Genomic DNA, 21,971 nt, shown 5'->3' on the forward strand with positions numbered 1-21,971 from the left:
TTTTGTTAGAGCATTTTAGGATTCTTATTTTTCACATAAAACACTTATGCCCATTTTCACCAACAAATACCTAAATTAAGGGATCCCCTAAGAGCATTTACGGAACACTTAATAAGAATTTCGTTTTCACCAAAGTTTAGGTATCCCTTACCCATAGTTATTTATGTCAAAATTGGGAGAGCCCTTATTCTAAGTGGCACTAAGATTAAGAGATTGTTGGTGAAAATGGGCATTAGTCTATAGATATAGTGCTTTTTCTTTAAAATGTTACAAAATTGTGAAAAATAATATTATGTAATTGAAAAAATTCAATTTATGATGAATTTTGTTGACCACAAAAAGACCACACACACCACAGAGTTAATAATTATAAATATGTATCGTTAAAACGTAGCCTACAATTTTCGTGACTGATTTCATTTTACAGTATTTTTGTTTCCAAAATCTCTCTGGTATTTGAGCCACAAGAGAAAAAAAACATTTGAATAAAGAATTTTCCGACTTCTTAATAATTAAAAAATAAGCTTTATTGTATAATTACGTTATCTTTATATTTTACAAAAAAATAAAGAAAGATACTTAATTTACATTTTATATAAAAAAAAATATATATATATAAATACTGTTTCGAAACTTCTTTTTCAAAGATTACAAAACAAGTTCACCTATTCGCACCCTTGACATGCAAAATAAAGGCGCGAACACAACATAGTCTGCATGTATTGAAAAGCTATTATGTACCTCGCTCACTGTCGTTCTATACAAATCTCACCGTTTTAGATAAGGAAAGTGCCAAACGGGGAACGGTTGTCGTCCGGCCGCCGTGACGGCCCGGAACGGCGGCGTCGTCCATGCGATCACGGCTTTATTTCATCTGTGAAGGAAACGCTTGAGGTTGATCATTCGAGTGTAAATGCAGGTAGAAATGTTTGCGATATCTGGACGTTTTATTTTGAATTTTATGGGTGGTTGCTCGGTATTTTGCTTGTGAGTATTACCTACAAAAATGTTTGCAGTTAAAAGTTGTAGTTGCTGAATTTTATGCGAGGTTTGTCATAATTTTCTACTTGTCCATGCAGTCGAAAACAAAATATAAAAGAAGTATATAACAAAACAATTTTCCCTACATAAACAAAACCAATATTTCTTCTTCTTTCATGTGGTAAATTGACTGGCCTAATATATTCGCGTCATACGTTCTAAAAGTGGTAACTTGTATAAACATGTTTAACCTTCTTTTGTTATCGGTATTTGTATTGCGCCCCCTTCCTTGTGAAGTAAATAGGTATCGATATAGTGTTAATGTTTCGCAATATAGGTATCGATTTGATGTTTGTTCGAATATGAATAATCGTGTTGTTTGATGCATGTATTATTACCAACTACAATGCTATTAGGTACATATTAATGACTATCTCTTCCCTGCATTTTACCTGTCTACTGTGAGAACTATCCTGTGGAGTACTACTCGAAGATTTCCCCTTCACCTTCTCAACAGTGAAAGAATTTTTCAAATAAATTGGAGCATTTTGAGCTTTATTATATTTGTATAGAATAGTTTCTACTAGCTGTTTCACCAGCATCAACAGCGACGTACTTTCATCACCTGGATAGAAAGATGGTCCAACAGGGTTACTTTCGCATTGGTAATATTATCAGGTACGCAGATTAGTTCACTCGTAACGCGAGTGGACCCGCAAGAACAGCCAGTCTACCACAATATCGGACTATTAAACAAAACATAATATACACACGCAAACATGCCACATCGGAAGTTACCCCACGACCTACATAACAATATATCTAGCGATAGTTCTTGAGATAGTCTATTTCCATTCGAGTAGGCTACCCAGTGAACCAGACGGCAGCCTCAGATATTTATGTACGCATCGCTTCTAATATATTTACCTACGTTAAGCTGTAGATAAGCCGTGTCCGATACAGTTTGTACTTAGGTACTTGAATTATTGGTGGAATATTCTAGAATTATATTTCAATTGATTGAGCTTCTAAGTCTCTCTAAATGATTCTGTTAAACTGATGCATGTATCTACTTTATTTATTACCTAACTACATATGAAACTATCTTGCTAAGGTTTTATTTTATATTTAAAAAGTCACCTTCACAAAGTTTAGCATGAAGTATGTGAAGCCGACAATCGGTCTCGACTCCTTGATTATAATAGAATTCACTAGGTCATCAGGTCGGCACTATAGCAAACATAAGACCATATCCCTCACACTTCTTTGCTAACAAGTATAGCAAACCTATCTTCAATACATACACACAAAATTTAATGGAACATTATCTCAAATCCGATGTAAAATTTACACACCGTTGTTACCTGACCTAAAAATACCGCCTAATAACGCTACACCCCATATATTGTTTTACCCTACGCAGTAAAATGTGTACCCGAGCGAAGCATGTCGAAATAAAAGGGTTCTGAAGGTCATCTGGTAGCTCTGCATTAACTATTATATGCGCCCCGATGGATTTTATGAGAATATTTTAGGTAATTGACCTTTATGGAGGTAAATATTTTGAAAATCTAGATCATAAGCTATGTTTTGTAAAACAATTATGAGCAATAAAAATTTTGGCATTTTGGAAATGCCCTTATTTTTAAATGCTTGCATAAAATTAGCTATCGACACTGTAAATATATTGATATTTACCATAATAGGAATCTGTCATCAAATTTTAGAAATTGTCACAAACATTTTTATCGAGGATTGTCGTGTTATTGAAAACTTGTGGAAGACATATACAGGACATCAATCCATATAACATACTAGTACTGCATCTGGTGAGATGAAGCATTGGTAATGCTACAGCTTCTAACCTCGGGAATAAGGATTTTTTTTGAGGTAAATAAAACGAAATGATGCCAGAAGCTCCACAAAGATAAACATCGAATAGAGAATGCAATAAAAATGCCTGCAGTTATTACAAAAGTGCAAAAGCATAAAAGGCAACTACGACCAAATAAATTACAGACTTATTGTAATACTTTGTTTTCTATCAAGCTTACTTTGTGTTCGAGAAATGCACACCGCTATTGAGTAAAATTAAAAAGACTACAAAATTGCTTTGCAAAAACTAAGAAGATACACGAGTAGTACTAATTAACTCTAATAAAGTACCTACTGTACAAGAAAAAGGTGAAAATAGAGCAAAAAAGCAAATGCTACAATACCTGACTTGCCAATACAATAGAAAATCAAAGTATTCACAACTATCTACGCGAACAGGAGTCTAGATAGCGAAGAATAGTCTCATTCAACTGCACGAGTGTCTGACAGCTTGGCCTCATTAGTAAATCCTTACTAATATTATAAACTAGCTTCCGACTGCGACTTCACCTGCATCAACGAACCCGGAAAAAAGTAATCTGGAACCTTCGAAAAAGAACTTAAAAAAAAAAAAAATACTCGTAACCTTCCTCAGTAAATAGGCCTTCGAACACTAAAATACTTTTTTTTTGTAATCGGACCAATAGCTCCCGTTATAAACGTGTTGAAGCAAAGAAACATAATTTACCGATTTATAAAATTGAGTATTATGTATGTATTTGCTAAAGTAGTCTAATATTTGTCTATCTGTACCGCTTTCACGCCAAAAGACTGACATAATTGAACGATACCTACACAGAAAATTTATAACACAAGATAATACATAGCCTACTTTCTTTATGATGTAGACAACCGTACCCTCGAAACGCGAGTGGAACCATGAGAAACATCAAGTGAAAATAAATCATTAAAACCCAGCTTCATTAAACTTACCTAATGAAGCTACCTGAACGAAAAATCTGTGAAATGGCAATGATTCTGAAATATTAATTATCCCTTAGAGATTCTTGGATAAATTATTGACAATAGGAGAGGACAGTAGAGCTGTGAATTCCGTAAAACGGAATTTAATATTGAAGTTCCAATTACGGTCTCACAATTTTTGTTGGTGATTAATGGTTGAGAGTTTAGAGAAGTTATGGTTTAGCCTTTGAATGGTTTTAAAGCTTTGTTTGAAAATGGTAATGTTATTTATCGTCCAGTTGTAAAAAATAAATAAAAACAACGGCTTTTCGGTATAGTTCTAAACAATGGATCTTTTAATGTTAAATTATATATTTTTTAAAGATACGCGACCACGATTGCAAATGTCAAAGCCACTGAAACGTACGTCGAAAGGACCTCAAAGATAGTTAAAGAATACTGTCAGTCACAGAGTGCTATTTTACATCAGGACACACCTTAACGTAAGTAACAACCACCTAAAAAGATAAAATTAAAGGATAGGTAAATAGAAATGCAAAAATCGCACCTCATTCCAAACTTTTCAATTCCAAATTCCATTCTTTCAATTGTATTCTCTCAGTCACGTTTGGCTTTCGTAGCACTTGCCTAGCAAAATAAATTGTTCGAAATTGCATTTTCTAAACCTCTAAAGATTAGAGTAAGCGCACACTACAAACTTTTAGTCGACCGATAGTTGGTTTGGGCTCATAAATCAGTATGAAGATGAATGAAGGTACACATGTAACAACGATCTGGTATTTGTCCGGTATTCAACCGACTTAAAACTTTGATTCAATTCAGGAATTTCTACAAAAAGACAATTTTCTAATCGCTGGGCCAACAGTCGGTCGATTGTTTAGTTTGCAATATGCGCGTAAGCTTAATCTAATATCTAGAATGTTGTGGAATATAAGCCGACGTCAGTAAGTGCATCGTTTGGGATAACTTAGACATTTGTAAGCGTTCAGCGGAGTATCAATGTGGCTGACCTATATCGGGCAAAATTGATTTTAATATGACGATTTGGGTATAAAGATTCTTGGATAAACTCTGTAGGTTCAATAAAAGTAGGTACATTTATTTGTATGAAGGGATTTTATATGAAACGGGTAATCTCTGAAATGAAATTGTTTCCAGTTTTTCTTTTGGCGGATTCCTAATTGCGTCAGTTTATTAACCGGGGGTTATGTTTGCTTGTCAATAACTCCGTCAAATATAGCCAGATGGATTTTCAAAGTTACTTAAAGTTACACATCACCTCATAAATTAAATTATTTCAAGTTATATCGCCTGCCACACTACCTACTCACCTTCGGTCGTCCAAATTCATATGTTCAGCAGCTTATCAAAATTCTAACTGTATTTAGTATGCAGTAAGCCTGCGCCTACTTACATATAATAAGATAATTATTATCATCACAACAGCCTACGCCGTAAATAGGTCATATTAATTTCACATACACCTAATTAATATAAGATTAATCCCGATACATATCGAGTGGATTTCGGCGCGGTTTTCATCATCGTTGCGAACGTGATCCAAGGAGGTTCGATTGCATTAATGTAGCATATGGCTGGTTAAAATATAGGTAACTGTTTGAGTATTTAAATATAATTGTCGAATTATTTAATTAATCATCTTAACCTTTTGCCAATTATGATGGGGCCGGCTTCCAATCTAATCAGATGCAGCTGAGTACCTACCAGTTTTTAACGAGGAGCGACTGCCTATTGGACTTCCCTAACACAATTACCCAAGCAACCCAATACCCCTAGGTAAGACTCGTTGTCAGGCTTACTCTCTTCAGACTACCCATAACGACCGACGAAGATGTTCAAATGACAGCCGGGACCCACCAGTTTGATGTACCTTTCGATACACAAAACAATTCATTACATGGCTGGTCACCCATTCATGGACCGGTCACACAAAGTGTTGCTAAATCTTTAAATAATGGATTGATCAGTGCAGCTGTTACTGAGCCACGAACTCCTCAATTTTCAATTATTCGATTTCTATCTAGTTTTACTTGGATATATTATGCCTTATTAGAATATTATGAAGAGGAGAACTTAATTTATAAGGTAAGGCAAGTTTGTACCTAGTGGCAATTATATCTATGATTCAGTCTGACAAAACGCATTAATTAGTGTACAAAACTTATATTAATAACAAAAACTCGCGTAGAAATACAAATACAAAAAAAAATACTGATACTAAAGATTTTTTACTTTTAACCAAATGGAAGGAAGCACTCACAAAAATTACATTAAGTACATTGATTTAAAAAAGAACCGCCGAAGTAAGTTGAAATGTTAAACCTTAATGTGAAATGTTAATTCGGAAACTTTACGAATTTTGGGCGAAGAATCAATTTAATTTAATTAAGTAATTACGGTCTTTAGTAGAATTTACCTGAAATACTAGAAGGTTGGGAATCTTTTGTTGATTTTGTAAGACTCAAGGTCACCGACTAGTATTTTTTTTCAGCTTGTTGATTTAGTAACTGAAACTGATTTTTTTTATTTATAGCCCCTAAATGAAAACTTAAAACTCTTCCTTGTGCCTACATAATTATAGCTTTTTATACTACTATAAAATATACTTAGTTACCTTTTGTTTTATAAAAGAAGTTCTTCCAACCTGTTATGAATAGAGGCGATTTGGTATTGTTAAAAAGTTTTCTATTGTTTCACCTTTCTGTTGAAAAGGCTGCAGGATAATAAAAGATTAAGATTTAATTTGAAGATTCAACAATTTAACTGATAATAATGGATAGAGGTGAAAGAAAATTAAAAAATCTGGTAAATTTGATGAGAAATCGCAGCTTGATACCCAGAGAAATGAATGTGAGCTGAAATTAATTGGTCTGTGGATTTAAGTAGATATTTTTAAAGTAAATGATGAATGTTTCAAATAATAATGATGATAAGGATGACTCTCTAAATGGAGATAATTCAACTGTAGATTAATTTGAAGGTACAGCAAAGACACTGGAAAATATAGAGGTATAATGATAAAGTATGAAATATTTTGTAAAGCAGGTGAGTATGATACGTTTTCGTCACAAATTCAAACACGATTTACAACGAAATGAAATTACCAACATACAATAAAACTTTGTTGGGTGTACAAAATGTATAATTTTAATAACTACTAGATTATTTAACTACCTCTTTCAACTTTTTTATAGTATTATTTCTAACAACCACTCCATCATCTTCAAGCCATTATCATCTATTCAAGTTTGACCAAGGTAAAGCCCTAAAAGACTACAGAAAACTATGCAGAAGAGATCAATTCATGACGAGGAATGAACAGTAAAGTGCACCTTTCGATCAGAAAGCGTGCTTTGTTACTAAAATTGGCTATTGTGCGAAAGACCGATGAAGTCAGTTATACATAAATTAAAAATTCTCATTGGCTCATGCATACATTTAAATAATAACGTGAGATCAGGAGTGAAATAGCCTTTGTCATAGAAGCTTTTTCATAAATATTTATGAAGAATGTAACGCTGAAAAACATGAGTTTGTGTGTTAAAAGTATTTACTGTGAAAATCTTCTTAACTAGCTTTTGCAAGTGGTTTACCCAAACCCTTGGAGACTTCATGTAAAAGTGCCCTATAGCCTACCTCGATAAATATAACTATGAACAGTGGTAACAAGCAAATGATTTCAAATATTAGTATGGATTAACTTGTGACATACACAAATATGAGTTTGAAATAATGCTGAAATTAAATGTATTGGTAATAAAATAGTGCAATATAGTGTTGCAAGCCTGTAAAAAAAATGATTTGTGAACTGTTAGATTTAATGAAGAACAAAATAAACCAAAGAATAACATATTCACCAGAAGAAGCAAACTCACACAAAAGCCACAAAAAGTCAATACCAAACATTACCAGTTTATAGCTACCAAATAAAAAACGGATGGCTTACTGGAAAACAAAGATACGTAGACAAGTCCAATTTATGTTTGACGTAAAACGCAAAACTTGTTGGTGACAGGTGCAGGCTTGTAATGAAACTGTATTGAGCACTGTACAGTCTGCCACGCAGATTTGAAAGTAACTGCTTTTGTGGTTTAAACTGAGTTACAGTGGGAAACAATGAGATAGTGGAATTTGAATTGGTTGTAGTATAACTAAATCCTTTGGTTGTGTACACATAGAATATGAAAATTATTCAAGGCGTGGCTAGTTTCATGTCAAATATTTTTTAGAAATGACGTCATGTTTGATCATAATTTTTGAACTAAATACAGTCGATTTTTCGGGGATTGTCGTCAAAATGTCATTTTAGAGACTGATAATAAGACTCTTAATATGTAGTTTTAACATACTCAGGACATTTTGTGAAATGATCAATTTTATAAAAGTGACAAAATAGAATAGTCATTTGTTTCTGAGTGCTATGATAGTATGAAATGATTGACATGACTCCTTTTTTAAACCAACAAATTACGTTCTGCCTTTTGATCGACCTTCAAACAAAGCCTTTTAAAAAACATCAAACCTCTTTTCTGCTGTTCATCCATACAACGCAAAACACACATAAAATCTACAGGAAGATAGGGGTTGTCTATATTTAGCTCAAAACCATGACTGGGGTTCGCATACCCGTTTGAGCATGAAATCATATTTAACACGTGGCAACACTGTCTAATTAATTCGCATTTCGAACTAAATCATTGACTTCGCTGGCAACACAATGGAATTGGTTTTGGCGTTATTAATGGCGGTAGTTTGAGATTGTCTATGTTTATTGTTTTCATTTTGTTTTGGTTGAAATGTTTATGAAATTATTTTGTGTAGAGTTGGAAAAAATTAAAAATAATTTAGCTTGGTAAAAATTATGCTGTGCTAAGTTATGCTGATTTTAAAATGTATTCTATTTTTCTGTTCTTTTACTTACAATAGATAGATATGCGCGAGTTACTTTATAATACTACTTCTATATAGTACTATACATATTCTATATAGAACTTATATACCTATGTTAGTCTAAAGGTGTCTACACACCAAAGCCGCAGATGCCGGCGGCACAGCCCGGCGGCCCAACCCGCCGGCCGTATTTTGTACAATCATGCGGCATGATTGAACAAAATACGGCCGGCGGCTTGGGCCGCCGGGCTGTGCCGCCGGCATCAGCGGCTTTGGTGTGTAGACACCATTAGGTATTATCGATGAGCCATTGATGCCTGATAATAAAGTTTAAATAAATAAATAAAAACCTAAACAAATAAAAAACATATGTATCTCTGAACAGAGAAACAGGCTATTAAATGTAAGTCATTTTCAAAAACCGTTTGATAATTACCTTCATTTCAGAGTGAACTAATTTACCAAAGAAACTACAAAAAAGAAAAGAACTCCACATACAATTGCTTACAAGAACAATTAGTTGAACGATCAGCAAGGAAAGCGATCTCAGTAATAAGATCCGAACACGAACGAAGCGTAAACAAACGTAGTAGATACATTTCTTTACTTCTAAAACAAAAGAATAACGTTTAAACTAATTTCTTAGGAATTGAATTAACAATAATGACACAAACAAGCAGTGCATTCGAATGTTAATTTAAACTCCTTACTAATATTTTTCAGTTCGTTTTTTAAGCCAAAACTACTGAACTGTTTTCAATTTTAGTAATCTGAAGTACATGAGGGATTAACTTGTTGTAATTCAAGAGACCCACTCTTTTCTTCAGCATCGGATCAGCATCAAGAAACCATATCGTAATCCAATACACACAGTCACATTTTGAGACCAAAACCAAAAGTTAGTTAATGATTTCTTTATCATTACAAAATCACAAAGAACTACTAATACAAAAAGCATAGGTAGGTAAAATCACAAGAAAATTCGTGCTTTTGTGCTTGCTTTTAAACCTGGTGAAAAATTCGAGCCTTCGATCTTGCACTACCTTAAAATGGCCTGAAGAATTCTAGTCTATTACCGCAAATACAACCTCATTTATCTAGATTATGTTTCATTCAGTGAATCGAGTCCGTTAAGTTACAACTTAGATAATCTAGACTTCAAGTTATCGGTGTTTCAGGATTCGGTATTGAAATCAAGATGGCTATATCCTTGGTGTTAGAAATTCTGTAGTAAATGATTACCTACGGAATGTGTAAGTTATCCTGTCCCTTTATTTACCATAGGCAGCAGAGTGTCATATTGTTACGTTATATAAGCAACTGTGTCTAGTTTTTAAGGTAACTCTGTAAAGAGAAATAAATAAATAAATAAATAGTTATTATTACCTATATCATAATTTTAATAAACATTAAAATTAATCTAATTGACAACTTTATATCATAGTTTTTAAACAAAAAGTGCAAGCTCCACTGAATACCAGAGCATTTAATCTGTTTGTGGAATGGCTCATAAAAATTTAAAACTACTGAAAAGCCACTTTAAAAATGTTTAAAATTCAGATTTCAGAAAGTGTTCGAGTTTGCATTATACAGCAGCTTTGTGCATTTTTTTATTATTTTGCATAATTTTTGAGCAGATTGTCACCACATATTTCTTTTTCAGAATCATGCTTATTTTGACTCTTTTTCTTTTATGCTATGTATAGGAAAAGCTGAGTCGGAGCTGTGGAGCTGTGTTGGTCGATCATAAAAGTAAGCGACGCTTGATGCGGTCGATCCATCTACGAGTGACCATCTTGTCATGAAGAGCACGCTAAACTGGTGGGTCTCGGCTGTCATTTGATCATCTTTTGATGTCGTCACAGGTAGTCAGAAGCCAAAAAGTCTGGCACCCCGTCTTAATAACGGGTATCAGGTTGCCCGGGTAACTGGGTTGTGAAGGTCAGATAGGCAGTCGCTCCATATAAAACACTGGTTCTCATAATATATCCTGTTAGACTGGGTCCGACCTCATCCTAGTTTGGAAACTAATCAGATGTTTTTTTTTAAGCTATATGTCTATAAACAACCTTAAAACACCCAATACACAAATCTCAATAAACTCATCCAATATACACTCACCTGATTGGCTATTCATTCAATAGCTACGTAGCTACACCTCCCACGACTTGGGCCCAGTAACTTCTGCTATACGGCAGTTACAAGCTTAATGGAATAAGTTGGTAGTTAGCTTCACGTGCACGTAGGTCCGTGCGAATGTTGCTCGTGGTAATTATATTTTAGAGCCCACTTGGATAGAGAAACTGTATCTATGAATATGTGAGGTGGAACTTTATTTATACAGTAGTTAGGATTGTAGAAGATCGGTTTTCTAAAGAATGGTCGGTTCTTTGTTGACACGCTCATGATTTTTTGTTGTTTTGTCTTTATTTTCATGATTGGCTGTTTATGGACCTTTTAATACTGGCTGCTATATTTAAACAAGTATTTCCCCCTCGTTTTTCTTATGGACAAAAGTTTTAAAAATACCTTCGTAGGTGAAACGAATGGTTAACTCTTTTCTTTATAGAACTTTAGTGACATTAAGTTCTAAGTGGAGAGTGGCGGTGCTTTCGAGCTTTTAACTTTTAACTATGGCTGTCATTTAAATGTGTTTTATACTGTACTCTATGTACTACTCATTATCTGCTTCGCCTTTTCTAACTATTTCTAGTTAGAGTCAGCTTCCAGTCTTTGTCTGAGTACCATTATACATGGAGCGACTGCCTATCTGACCTCCTCAACTTAATCACTGGATTGTGGAGTTCACTGTAGGTACCGGGCAACCTTCTACCTTAGTAAGACTGGTTGTCAGGCTTTCTGGCTTCTGCATACCCGTAACAACAAACTTTTTTATATATAACTATATAGGATGTCCCTTATTGCCTATATAGGTTGCCCTGGGTTTAGTAGGTCAGATGAGGCAGTCGCTCATTGAAAAATACTTGTGCTCAGCTACAACCGGCTAGACTGGAAGCCGACCTGAACATAGTTGGGAAAAGGCTCAGAGGATGATGATAGGATGTCCCTTATGAAACACGAAGTCCCAGGCAATAAGCTACTTTTTATTCCATCAGAACTATTTAAAAAGCTTCTGAAACAAAATCGAGAATGAAAATCTTCACCAAAGCATAACTTTATTAACGTCGGAATACTGATAATTATTTCAGGTTAGCAAGTTTCAGCACTGAAAAACTACTTGAAACTAAGTAGGGTACTTCAGAACTGAGCGTTAACTGTAACTATGAAGTTCAACTCTTGGTTTATTTTATTCAGTTAAGTTATTTTACAGTTATGTAGAGACATGAGTAGTAAAGATAGTTTTATAAAAAGTTTTTTTTAATAGATTGAGCTATTTGCAGAAGTTAAACTTTATAGTTTTCGCCCACGACTTCGTCCATATCCTTCGATAAAAAGTTGTATCGCATAAATATGTCTGTGCAAAAAAATTATCTTAATCATTTCAGCCACATCAACGTGAAAACGTAGTGAATATTTATTGGGAAGCCAGTGTAGAAGCGGTCATTTGTGGCGATGCTTGGTCTCCGTCCAAATACAGACATTGCCAATTTATAATGCCCAATTTGATTTTGGCAATTTAAAAATAGGAATTGTTCTCTGAAATTTAAAAAGTACACTAAACTTAAAAATTATTTGAGATCTTATTTTAGTGAATTCGTATTTGAAATACTTATAACAAACATTTCCCTACTATGTTAGGGTCAGCTTCCAGTCTAATTGAATACAGCTGAGTACTAGTGTTTTACACACAGGGAGCGACTGCAGATCTGACCTTCTCAACCCCTTACCGGGCAAGTCAATACCTCTTGGTAAGACTGGTTGTCAGACTTACTGGCTTCTGACTACCCGTAACGACTGCCAAAGATGTTCAACTGACAGTCAAGAACAGACAAAGATGAAAGTTGGCTAGAGATGTGAAGCAGTGGTTCCCAATTCCCAGTTACAGCTGTAACCAAAATCATAGGGCTTAGCAGACTTTAATATAAAATATCGATAAAAAATCCAAATACAATAGCGAAAGGCATTGATAAATAAGGGTTCATGAAAACAGCTGAGCGTTCACTAAATCTGAAACATGTCCCACTATGTCATGTTCGGCCCTTCGGCTGGCAGTTTCACAAAATATTTTATGAGATATCCTTTATAAACGCTCATATAGTGTCAATATTAATATTGTAAGACGTTTTGGTTGTTTCAGATTTTGGTCAAATGGATGGTTGGTTTCGATGGCGGCTAAAGAATATATGACTGGTTTGTTTTATTTTTAAAACAAAAATAAAAAATTTGAAAATAATTAAATACAGATTTACTAATGGGCATGCATATTATACTGCATTTTAGATTTTGAGAACAACATAATTACCAAGCCAATCTTCAGTGTCATATTTTTATTTATATCCTTCTGAAATGATCAAATATATAGTATATTAATTGTATTTTCAGCATAGTACTTTAATTGCATTTTCAGGGAAGAATTTTGCCATCTCCAGGAAGCGAACAAGAAAACTTACATTCGCCATCATGTCTTCATAATTCAGCTTAACCTCAAATCCGACCCACCATTTTATCCACAGACTTGCAACAGCCAAGCGAGATAGACGCGGCATTACAACCTATTTGCGAGTGACGTCACTATCAGACGAACTGCACGACAGTCTGATGAGCACCGCGGAATGGATATTATATAAATTTCCAAGGGTCCATTCATGTCTTACCAGTACAGAAGGTAGATACATTATGGGGGTTGATGTTAGTTCAGAAATAATCAATTTACGTGTAACTACAAGTCATACATAACTCAAATTCTTCATATTTAGCTTAACCAAAAACCTGATTCGCCAGACTTGCAACAGGCAAGCGAGATAGACGCGGCATTACGACCTATTTGCGCGTGACGTTACTGTCGCTGACGGTACTATCAGACGAACTACACGACAATCTGATGAGATATCACTGAACGGATATTACATCAAGTTGTGCTCGTGTGTACGTCCCTTTATTTACGGTGGACTACGTTGGGTGTGTGTATGGGTAATTTTGTTGCAATATTGAGTGGGGTTGTGGTTTACTCGAAAATAATATGTAATAATTAGTGATAAAGTTTGGTTTAAATTTGGCTTTCATTTTACAGGAAATCCACGAAATTGGTAATTCTATACCTTTTCTACTTAATTCCTAGATTTCACAACCTCGATGGCTAAATAAAATAGGTAAATAAAATAATTAATAGAAAATTCTATTTGATAAGATAATAAGTGGTTTTTGAACAGACTGGTGGTTTTTGAAGTCTAAAAAAATACATGCTCAAAGAAAAATTTACTCTTTCACTAACTAGATTTTTTTTTTTTTTCAAAAATTAAAAACTGGGTTGAGGAGGTCAGATAGGCAGTCGCTTCTTGTAAAGCACTGGTACTCAGCTGAATCCGGTTAGACTGGAAGCCGACCCCAACATAGTTTGGGAAAAAGGCTCGGAGGATGATGAAGTTAGTATAAAGATGATTGGTAGTAAGCACATTACTAAGTTCAGGTGTTTAGCCGGTATCAGAATGCCTAAAAACTCTGATTGGAAACAAGATTTTCCTTAAAAAATACTGTCGGCCGACTGTTTCGACTGTAGTATGCGGGTACTCTAATATCGTTGAAACTACGTTCGGTACAATACTAGTGGCTAAAGTTGCCGCGTAAATAAATGATTTTTTAATCTATCTTTTTTTATTGTAAGCACATAAAAATCGGTCGATATCTGGAAATGCTTTTGAGTTTTTTATTTTTTTTATTTGTGTAAAGTGCGTTTTTTGCTTGTCCCCCGGATTTAACCTAATTTCATTCTTAAACCCATTAACTATTTGAGTTTTTAAAGATACTGGACCAAAGAAAATACATTTGTAACGCGCGCCTACCTTTCGTGGTCGAGTCCATGGCCATATATGGCCATCGCGTGATCACCGAGCCGACCAATACGTGGCCGGCCGGCAGAGGGGTGCGGGGAGCGAGGGCCTACTCTCACGAGCGGGGACGCTCGCTGAGTCGCCAGTCCGGCGCACGACGCCATGTATTTCTCACGATGTGTTAACTCTCGCGACCGTGGCTATCTAGTTACGTACGATGTGTGATTGTGAACTACCTATGTAACTAATTACCATGTCTCTATTCGAATTACAATAAACTTTCTATAACCAACAATGTGTTTGTTGTTATAAGTGGCGCTTCCAACTAGTGGCCGTGAATCCGCTAGCCAGTTTAAACCGGTTCTTTGCCGATCGACTTAGGACATTAGTGTTCGCGTTTATACCTGCGTCGCTGAAAATGCCGCCACGCAAAGTACGTACCGACGCTAATGTGGAGGACGCGCAATCCAGCTCGGATGAAGAAGCACCGAGACCGTCGCCAACGCTCATGTCTGGGGACCAGTTGGCCTCGTTCCTTGCCGCCTTCGCGAAATCTCAGGCGGAAGCGAACCGGCAGCTCGTCGAATCCCTCATGGCATCGCACGCGATAGGATCAGCGCGACCCTCACCGACGCCCTCGTCGACATGCAAGACCGGCAACATGTCCAAGTGTACGGCACGCTTCGACGGGCATAGCAGAGATCCAGAAGTCGTAGAAGCGTTTATCGACTCCGTGGAAATCTACAAAGAGTGTGCATCTGTCTCCGATGACCTGGCACTCCGTGGTCTCCCGATGCTTCTACATGGCGAGGCAGCTGTGTGGTTCCGCGGCGTCAAGGCATCGCTTACGTCGTGGGATGACGCCCTTGCCAAGCTGCGGGCGATGTTTGGTGTTCCTCGTCCGCCACATAAGGTATTCCGGGATATGTTCGCCGCGGAACAAAGTGAAGAACGGACGGAGGTGTTCGTCGGTCGTCTCCGCGCACATATGAGCAGGTTACCTTACAGTCTAGACGAACGAATCAAGCTCGACATAGTTTACGGTTTGTTAAACAAACGCATTCGTAAACGCGTAACGCGCGAGTCTATTGAGGACCTCGATCAATTAATCGAAAAGTCGAGAGCCGTCGAAGATTCGCTCTCCGAAAAAGAGATGACAACGTCGTCAAGTTCGAGTAACAATAACACGCAGTCACAGCTCGCACGAGCAGCGCCAGCACGACCCAGCGCGGCCGGCTTGCGGGCTCAGCACGCGGCCGCTCCGATGCAGACGCCGTATTCGGCGGGGAAGGGCGCGTCGAAGCCGCCAGCGCTGTCCAGCGGCGCGGGGGCACAGCCGTCGTCGTCGCAGCTCCAGCGTAATACTTCGCCGAGTGTTAGTGCCGCGAGTGATAGTGTAAACAAAAAGTCGTTTTGCGTGTATTGTAAGTGTCGTGGTCATACGCGTGAGTCTTGCCCAAAAAGAGACTCTAAAGACTTATTCTGTTATGGTTGTGGCGAGAAAGGGTTTGTTAGATCAAATTGTCCGTCGTGTAAAAATGTTTCAACTTGTAATGTTGATGTTAATAACTCAGTTTCACAACCACAACAAAATGTTTTCTACTCACTTAACACGGTACTCAGTGAGTGTTATAATGTAAGCTGTGAGAGTAAGAATAATATTATTATCCGCCAAGGCCGACCGATTTTAAATATTGAAATTTTAGGGCACAGTGGCTCAGCGCTTATTGATACCGCGGCCCGACGTAGTATCGCGGGTTCGACCCTGTATGCCTTACTTTTACGATTGGGTAATACATTTGTTTCAAAAACCATGTCGGTGAAACTGGCTGATGGTACTATTAGAAATAGTACCGTTTTGTTTACATGTGTGAATGTAAAATGCATGTCACTGTGTATACCTATTGAATTTATTGTGTTCCCCGATGCATGTAATAACGAAACCCTTTTGGGAATAGATTTTATTAGGCAGTCTAAGATTGTTTTAAATTTTAGTAATATGACGTGGTTCACAGCTGATCGGCCTCAGGTCATTCACCCCCTGCTCACAGAGAGTTCACGCGAGGCGGTGGAATGTGCTTCGGTCAACCTGCTGCGGGAGGATGAGGGCACATTATTGACCTTGGATCAGCGTTCTGACCTTGAAAATTTATTGGGTGAGTATTCTGATATTTTTGATCAGGTGGGGGAACCAACGCCATTTGCCGAGCATCACATCGACACCGGTGACCATCCTCCTATCGCCGTGCCTCCATACAGGGTCACGCCGGCGAAGAAGGAGGTCATGCGAATAGAACTGGACAAGATGCTCGCAGAAGGTGTCATCGAGGAGTGCGAGTCTGCCTGGTCCGCACCTACGGTTTTGGTACCGAAGTCTAACGGTGGGTATAGGTTTTGTGTAGATTACAGGAGACTCAACGCTGTCACTAAGACAGACGCGTATCCTATGCCGCGTATTGATGAGCTGCTGCAGTCCACTAAGAGAGGTTGTGTGATGAGCACCTGTGACCTTCGGAGTGGCTATTGGCAATGCAAGGTCAAGGATAAGGATAAAACCGCGTTTGTCACGCCGTTTGGTACGTACCGATTCTTACGTATGCCCTTTGGACTCAAGAATGCACCGGCTACGTTCCAGAGGCTTATTGACCGGTTCCGTGCGGGGTCGTCACTTAATGACGTCACCGTACTGACATATTTAGATGACATCCTAGTGATATCAGAGTCCTATACTCGTCACCTTTCAGATCTCCGTGCAGTATTTGACCGTCTCCGAGTGTTTAAGCTCCGTGCGAATCGAGACAAGTGTGTATTCGCCAGAGAAAAGGTTAGGTACTTAGGTCACGTGATCTCCCAGGAAGGTATATCACCGGATGAAGACAAGGTACATGCTGTACTTAGTATGAGAGAACCTACCTGCCTCCAACAGCTGCGCACCTTCCTTCAAACATGCTCCTGGTTCCGTAAGTTCATACCAGAGTTTGCGAAGGTGGCCGAGCCGCTAACCCGCCTCACTAAGAAATCACAGGCGTGGCAATGGAGTCTAGAGCAAGGTAAGGCTTTTGATACTCTTAAGAAGTTGTTAACTACGGCACCTATACTAGTGCAAGCTGACTACACGAGGCCATTCATATTGCGAACCGATGCCAGTAATTATGCCTTAGGCGCTGCCTTACTCCAGGGGGAGTCACCGCATCAAGAACATCCGATCGAGTATGCCAGCCGTCTGCTCACGCCAGCCGAGCAGAATTATTCTACTACGGAGAGAGAGGCTCTCGCCGTTGTCTGGGCTGTGGAACGGTTCCGCGGTTACATTGATGGTCATCAGGTCCACGTGATGTCTGATCACCAACCCCTGAAGTGGCTCTTTTCTCTCAAGTCACCTAGTGGAAGGTTAGTTCGCTGGGCCATGAAGCTACAAGCTTTTGATCTACGTGTCGAGTATGCACCAGGTAAAGTTAATGTTATTGCCGACACGCTTAGCCGCCCCGTGTTGGAAGATGGTTCTGCATCTGAGTGTGACATCTGCCCAGTTGTCGTGGATGTTCCACGCTGGGATGCCACCTCAACTCGGGAGGCGCAGTTAGCAGATGTTGAAGTCGCCAAGATCATCCTGGACTTGGAAGGTAAGGATGACCTTTCTGTTACTCGTTGGTCCGAGCGAGGTTACCTATTGAATCAAGGTGTTTTGTATCGGTACGTCCCGGATACTGATTCGGAGGAGCCTCAGCTTGTTGTCCCGGAGAGCCTGCGGAGCACAGTCATGTTCGAGTGCCATGACTCGCCCACCGCCGCTCATGGTGGAATTGATAGGACTTTACATCGTATCTCGCAAAGGTTCTATTTCCCCGGGATGAGAAGGTTTGTTACTGACTATTTGAAGACGTGTGTCGAATGTCAACGATTCAAGCCGTCGAATGTCAAGCCTGCTGGTCTGCTACAAACTCCAGTTCCAGCTCAGAGGTTTGAAACTGTTGCAACCGACCTCTTCGGTCCGTTGCCTAAAGGTCCTCAAGGTGAGAGATGGATCCTGATAGTGGAGGATACCACTAGTAAATGGGTGGAGGTTTTCGCTCTTACTGAAGCTACAGCGGAGACATGTGCCAAAACTTTGGTTAATGAAGTCTTTATGAGGTTTGGTCTTCCTAGGCGTATTATCTCAGACAACGGAGTGCAGTTCGTAGCAGATGTTATGCAGAAGGCTATGTTTGTCTTAGGTATAAAGCAAAGCCTTGTGCCTCTCTACCACCCTGAAGCTAATCCAGTTGAGAGGAAGAACCGAGACCTCAAGGCTCAGCTCGCCATCTTGGTGGAAGGTCGTCACCAGAATTGGCCCGAGGTATTACCTTTTGTACGGTTTGCTTTTAATAGTTCCGTTACCCGGTCTACCGAGCACACCCCTGCTTATCTTACCTTCGGTCGTGAGCTGCGGTCTCCTCTGACAGTTCAAGCTGACCTGAGAACTGTGGTCGAAACTGAAAACTTTGTACCACAAATCACACCTTACCTGCGGAAACTCGCGGATACCATCTCGACAGCCAAGGAGAACCTCGAACGTCATCAGGATGTACGTAAAGCATACGCTGATAAAACTCGGTCTTCGCCTGTAAAGTTTCTTGAGGGTGACTTGGTGTTGATGAAGACTCATGTCCTCAGCAGCACTGCTAAGGGTATCACGTCCAAGTTCATTCCGAAACGGGACGGACCCTACGTTATATCTAAAAAGGTGAGTCCTACCACTTACCTCCTAGCTCATAGTAAGACGGGGGAAGTTTTTGGTAAGTACCATGTGTCTGACTTACGCCCATATCATGCGAGGGAAGGTGAGTGTCCTGAGCCGATGGTGCCTAAGCGTGGTAGGGGTAGACCGCGGAAGGGTGTTACCTAACTATATTACTTACCTTAGGTGGTTGTTCAGCTGAGTTGTTACTTACCTTGTGTTGTTTTTCCTTATAAGTTTACATACCTTGTGTTGTTTTCCTTATAAGTTTACTTACCTTGTGTTGTTTTCCTTATAAGTTTACTTACCTTGTGTTGTTTTTCTTATAAGTTTACTTACCTTGGGTTGTTTACCTTATAAGTTTACCTACCTTGTATTGGTTACCTTTCAAGTTTACATATCTTGTATTGTTTACCTTTTAAGTCTACTGTATTGTTATTTACCTTATAGGCTATATAGGCTTGCTTACCTTGCAATGTTTAACTTATAATGTTACTTACCTTGTGATGTAACTTAGAGCCTCGCGTTACTGTTGTTCGACCAGTCGGGGGACCCTCCCTGGTCTAAAGGGGGAGTGTGTAACGCGCGCCTACCTTTCGTGGTCGAGTCCATGGCCATATATGGCCATCGCGTGATCACCGAGCCGACCAATACGTGGCCGGCCGGCAGAGGGGTGCGGGGAGCGAGGGCCTACTCTCACGAGCGGGGACGCTCGCTGAGTCGCCAGTCCGGCGCACGACGCCATGTATTTCTCACGATGTGTTAACTCTCGCGACCGTGGCTATCTAGTTACGTACGATGTGTGATTGTGAACTACCTATGTAACTAATTACCATGTCTCTATTCGAATTACAATAAACTTTCTATAACCAACAATGTGTTTGTTGTTATACATTTAATTTTAATTTATTATATTAGTTTCTGTTCTAATTATTCATTATTTTGTTTTAACAGCATTTAAATAAACAGGAGTAGGCTTGTTTTGCTTGTCCCCAGCTGAATTTGTATGATTGGATCAAGAATATTTAGCGACTTTTCTACGGACGATATACTTTTTTTAAGGGGTTTAGTTTCTAAATGTCATCATTTGTCATCATTTAATAATATTCATCAATTCATTTGTAATATTCTGGCTTATTTACATAAAAAAAAGTATAAAATTACGATGATGAAATTTTGATCCACCCTGAACATTCAGTATTGTGACCGCATTTTATAGTACTTTAAGCCAACATTTTTGGGTCCTAATACTTTGAAACAGGCACTACTTAAACATACTACTGCGTTTTACTTTACGTTACTGTTTAAAATGACATCAAATGGAAAAGAACCACAAATATTTTTTTATATTTTTTTTTAATCGGCAAGTATGAACATGTGACTTCCGTTTTGTGACCAAATCTATGGTCACATACGGGCTGAGCTCAAAGTCACAACACGATTGATCCTATAAAGTTAAGTTTACATGGAAAACAGTGATGTTGTTTCAGAAATTCAGAATAATAGTTTTCTGTGGAGATCAATTTTATTTTATTCATGTTTACAATCTTTATGTAAACGAGGTACAATATTTTTTTGTTATTATTTGTTCCATTATTAAAAAGATATAGTATTATATAGTTGTTACAGCCTTTTTATCGTCCCACTGCTGGGCACAGGCCTCCTCTCACATGGAGAAGGATTGAGCATTAATCACCACGCTTGCTCAATGCGGGTTGGTGATTTCAGACTTTTTATAGTCCAGGTTTCCTCAAGATGTTTTCCTTCACCTTTTTATCAGCCATTGGTGTCTAAGTATACTTAGAAAGTACATACAAACTTAGAAAAGTTGCATTGGTACTTGCCTGACCCTGGAATCGAACCCACACCCTCATACTCGAAAGGTTGGTTCTTTACCCACTAGGCCACCACGACTACTATATAATCAGTGTGTATAATCACACACACTGATTATATAGTATTTCTTGATTATTATTAAATGTTGATCTGGAATATGATATAATTATAATAATAGCGTCCATGTAGATGAAGCTTTATCCCTTTCAGGCGTTCAGTGGTGTGACTGTCCCTGTTTTTTATTTTAAACAAAAAAATATTTAAAATTCTTTATAAAATACTGTTTTGTTCTGTTTTCGCTCGATGGACAGGAATTTAATTTTGATTCATAACTAGGGATCACTGCAGAAATATATTTTTATTATAGCTTAATATTTTAAAAATTAATATCCGATGTGCATCAAAAGTCACATAATTGAAATTGAACTTTGACTTTTGTTATAAAACGTTCAAAGAATTGTCGTGTTTTGTGTTTTTTCCTTTTGACAAGATTGCTTTCTTTAATTAGTAATAAAAATATTAATAATATTTTGAGTAGTTTTTTGTTAATATCATACTCAATAGAGTCACATTCTGGAAGTGATCACATAGCTTTTTCCATTATGTATTCAGATATTTATTATTCTAGCTATATTTTTGGCGTTCCAACTTAATTTTCGTTAATTTCAATCTATACACTATTTAAAAATAAAAAAAAGATTCCATAAATTAGAGTTTTTTTAAAAAACGAAGTTACATACATGTTGACACAAATAAAAAAAAAAGCTCTTTTACTGGTA

At 37.8% G+C, this 21,971-nt stretch overlaps 1 protein-coding gene across 2 annotated transcripts in view; it reads right to left on the reverse strand.

Moving 5' to 3' along the window:
- Positions 1-21,971, reverse strand: part of LOC124631809 (muscarinic acetylcholine receptor M2) — a 43,590-nt gene that overhangs the window by 16,800 nt on the left and 4,819 nt on the right. For both annotated transcript variants that reach the window (XM_047166418.1, XM_047166419.1), the window contains exon 2: positions 773-874. The gene's annotated coding sequence lies outside the window, so the exon portion shown is untranslated. The remainder of the gene's footprint in view (positions 1-772; positions 875-21,971) is intronic.

The sequence above is a fragment of the Helicoverpa zea genome, chromosome 7 (assembly GCF_022581195.2).
Source record: "Helicoverpa zea isolate HzStark_Cry1AcR chromosome 7, ilHelZeax1.1, whole genome shotgun sequence".
In the NCBI taxonomy this organism is placed as follows: Eukaryota; Metazoa; Arthropoda; class Insecta; order Lepidoptera; family Noctuidae; genus Helicoverpa; species Helicoverpa zea.